The 4,513-nt window shown below is 37.2% G+C and overlaps 1 non-coding gene across 1 annotated transcript; it reads right to left on the reverse strand.

The window, feature by feature from the left end:
• Positions 1-341: 341 nt before the first annotated feature.
• Positions 342-416, reverse strand: Trnav-cac (transfer RNA valine (anticodon CAC)). Its single transcript has one exon. It is a non-coding gene; the product is annotated as a tRNA-Val (tRNA).
• Between the last annotated feature and the right edge of the window lie 4,097 nt (positions 417-4,513).

Raw genomic sequence — 4,513 nt, forward strand, 5'->3', positions numbered from 1 at the left:
TTAACCCATATTTTTCTTTTTAAAAACAGCTTTACTGAGACAGAATTCATAAGTCAAGATTTTTTTGCATTGTATTTTAATTTTTTTAGATGTTGATAGACGTTTATTTTATACATTTATTTATATGTGGTGCTGAGAATTGAACCCAGAGTCTCACACATGCTAGGCGAGTGCTCTACCACTGAGCCACAACTCCAGCCCATATATTTTAAATTTTTTAAAAATCATGATATATAACACAAAGTATGCATTTTTTTTCCACACACAGGGTCTCATGCATGCTGGGTAAGTGCTCTGTCATTGAGCTACATCCCCCTCCCCACCCATCATAACCATTTTTTTGGGGGTAGTCTGGGGATTGAACCCAGGGCCTTGTGCATGTGAGACAAGCACTCTACCAACTGAGCTATATCCCCAGCCCCTATCATAACCATTTTTAAGTGGGCAATTCAGTGGCATAAACTACATTCACAATGTGAGCAACTCTTACCACTGCGGTTTCTAAAATGTCTTCATCACCTCAAATAGAAACTTGATATCTATTAAGCAATAAAGCCCTCTTACCCCTTTACCCCAGCCCTTGATAATCTCTAATCTGCTCCCAATCTCTATGACTCCAATCTCTATAACACACAACCTTTGTCCTTAGTGTCTGGTTTATATCTTTTTTTTTTTTTTTTTTTTTGGCAGCACTGGGGACTGAACCCAGGGCCTTGGGCATGCTGGGCAAGTGCTCTACCACTGAGTTATGCCTCTCATAGAGTCTAGCTTATTTCACTTAGCATAATGTTACTGGGAGTTCATCCACATTGCAGCATGCATCAGCACTTCATTTCTTCATATGGTTGAATGATATTCCATTCTTTTGTAGACCATGTTTTGTTTATCCATTCATCTATTGGTGGATGTTTGAATTGTTTACACCATTTGGCTATTGTGAATAGTGCAGCTGTTAGCATTGGCATACAAGCATCTGTTTGAGTCCCTGCTTTCACTTACTGTGGGTATGCAGAAAGCACCTTCTTTTGTGACCAACTTCTCTCACTGACTTATTGAGATCATCACTGATGTTCCCTCTTATCATTCCTATTTAATATGATCTTAGAAATTTTAGCCAGAGCAATTAAGCTAGAGAAGGAAATAAAAGGGATAAAATAGGAAAGGAAGAAATCAGATCATTACCATTTGCAGATGCTATAATTCTATACTTAGAAGATTAAAAAAAAACTCAATCAAAAGATTGCTAGAGCCAAAACCCAAATTTGGCAAAGTAGTAGGTTACAAAATCAACATACAAAAATCTGTAACTTTCCTATATACAAACAATAAATTTGCTGATTATTGGGAAAAAAACTCCATTCAAAATTCAAAGTAGCCTAAAAAAAATCTGGTAATGAATCTAACAAAGGAGATGAAAGACCTCTACAAAGAGAACTATAGGACTGGAGATAGAGCTCAGTTGGTATGCATGCACAAGGCCCTGGGTTCAATCCCAGAACAACCAAAAAAGAGAAAGAAAACTATAGAACACTGAAGAAAAAAAATAACTGAAGAAAACATAAGATAGAAAGACCTCTGATGTCTGTGGCTAGGCAGAATTAATATTGTTAAAATGGCCATACTACCAAAAGCAATATACAGATTCAATGCAATCCCCATCAAAATACCAATGACATTCTTCACAGAACTAGAAAAGAAAATAGTCCTTAACTTCATTTGGAAGAAGAAAAGACGCAGAGTAGCCAAAGCAATTCTAAGTTTAAAAGGCAATGCTGGAGGCATCCCAATACCTGACTTCAAACTACACTCCAGAGCCATAGTAACAAAACCTGCATGATATTGGACCAATGGTCCAGAATAGAAGACACAGTGACAAGTCCACACAGATACAGTCATCTGATCCTTGATGAAGGTGCCAAAAACATTGGAGAAATGACAGTCTATTCAATAAATGGTGCTGGAAAAACTGGTTATCCTTCTGTAGAAGAATGAAACTAGACCCTTTCCTCTCACCCTGCACAAAAATCAACTAAAAATGAATGAAAGACCTAGGCATCAGACCCGAAACTCTGCAACCCCTAGCAGAAAATGTAGGCTCACAGTCCAGCAAATAGGCACAGGCAGCAACTTTTCAGCAGGACCCTCAAAGTTCAGGAAGTAATGCCAAGAATTAATGAAAGGGACAGCATCAAATTAAAAAGTTTCTGCACAGGGTTGGGGATGTGGCTCAAGTGGTAGTACTCTCGCTTGGCATGCGTGCAACCTGGGTTCGATCCTCAGCACCACATACAAACAAAGATGTTGTGTTCACCGAAAACTAAAAAATAAATGTTAAAATTAAAAAAATATATATGAAAAAAAAAGTTTCTGCACAGTAAAGGAAAAAATTAAGAATGTGAAGAGAAAACCTACAGAATGGCAGAAAATATCTGCTGGCTACTCTTCTGACAGTGTATTAATATCTAGAATGTATAAAGAACTCAAAAAAAAAACTTCACACCAAAAAATCAAATAGCCCAATTAGTAAATGGGCAAATGAATTATTCAGACACTTCTCAAAATAAGAAATACAAATGGCCAAACAAATATATAGAAAAAAATGTTCAACATCATTAGCAATTAGGGGAATATAAATCAAAACTACACTGAGATTTCATCTCACACCAGTCAGAGTGGAAATCATCAAGACTACAAATAATAGCTGGATGCAGTGGCACAAGTCTGTAATCCCAGGGAGGCAGGAGGATCTCGGTTCAAAGCCAACCTCAGCAAAAGCGAGGCACTAGGCAACTCAGTGAGACCCTGTCTCTAAATAAAATACAAAATAGGGCTGGGGATGTGGCTCAGTGGTCGAGCACCTCTGAGTTCAATCCCTGGTACCAAAAAAATAAAATAAAAATAATAATGTTGGAAGAGAGGATGTGGAGAAAAAGGAACACTTTTACACTGTTGATGGGACTGTAAATTAGTACAACTGCTATGGAAACCAGTATGGAGTTTCCCCAAATGATGGAACAACCATATGACCTAGCTATACCACTCCTTGGTATTTATCCTAAAGAATTAATACTAATATTAATCATCAAACTATACTGATACATGCATAACTACATTTATAGCAGCACAGTTCACAATAGCCAAACTATGGAACCAGCCTAGGTGGCCATCAACAGACGAATGGGTAAAGAAAATGTGAAATTTTATTCAGCCATAAAGAAAAACGAAATTTTGTCATTTGCAGGAAAATTGATAAAACTAGAGAACATTATGTTGAGCAAAATAAGCCAAACTCAGAAGGTCAAATGTTGTATATTGTGTTTTCTCTCATATATGGAAGCTAGAGATGAAAAGGAAAAGAAGTGGGGTGGTACCTTGGGGATCTCATGAAAATCAAAGGGACCAAGCAGAGGAAGGAAGGGAGGAGTGGGGGGAATGCTGGGGAGTGATATTAACCAATTATATTGTTATATTGGGCACAGGTACAAACATGTAATAGCAAATCCCATCATTATGTACAACTATAATGCACCAATAAAAATATGGAAAATTAAAAAGAGTTTTGCAAAAAAAATGAAAAAAAGAAAAGAAAGAAAGAAAGAAAAGATAAATGTTTTTTAAAAAATCACTGATGTATTTTCTGTATCAATGATTGTATTTCTGCAACAAGATTTTTAAGTCATGATTGGTACTCCACAGTACAATGGCAATGGTTTACTTAACACAAGGCATATACTGAAATTCCTTAGTTTTCCTCTTAGGTACATCCTTATATGTATACTTAAAAGTCATTTTTATTTATTTTTATGCAATTTTTTTCTTTAACAAAGTTTTCAAAGCTTATAAAAAAAAAGAAAGAAAGACAAAGAAAAAAGTTGGGAAGTGCATTGTCAGCTTTCCATTGCTTAAAAAATTATTTTTTTAATATTTATTTTTTTAGTTTTAGGTGGACACAATATATTTTACACTATGTGGTGCTGAGGATTGAACCCAGTGCCTTGTGCATGCTAGGTGAGCACTCTACCACTGAGCCATAACTCCAGCCCCTGAAAAAATATTTTTAAACTGCATATTAATAATACATGAATACAGTCTCCTTGTGAAAAATGTAAACCTAACAGATAAAAGTCTCTCTTTCCAATTCCCAGCATCAATATGCTATTGTTTAAAGATGTGAGGAGGGGGTGATCTTTGTTGGAAGGGGCTCCACTGGGAGCTCTGGGGTGGGGGGCTTGGCTAGGGCTAATGGGAAGGAGGTACAGACAGGAGAGTCAAATGACAAAGTTTTGGCCAAGAAGGGGGAGTGCATATAAGTCCCTGAAGGTTACAACACCAGCGTGAGCTTCATCCCTTTCCCAGGGTTCTCTAGCCTGTCCAGGGACGCCTTTCACAAAAGACCTACAGGCACACACTGCTGGCTCCTTCCTCCCCTAGGTCCTGCCCACACATTACAGTTCAATCGTACAAATCCTCACTCTGCATTTTATGGGATTTAATGTCAGGTACATTTGCTCTG

The sequence above is a fragment of the Callospermophilus lateralis genome, unplaced genomic scaffold (genome assembly GCF_048772815.1).
Source record: "Callospermophilus lateralis isolate mCalLat2 unplaced genomic scaffold, mCalLat2.hap1 Scaffold_820, whole genome shotgun sequence".
NCBI classification, from domain to species: Eukaryota; Metazoa; Chordata; class Mammalia; order Rodentia; family Sciuridae; genus Callospermophilus; species Callospermophilus lateralis.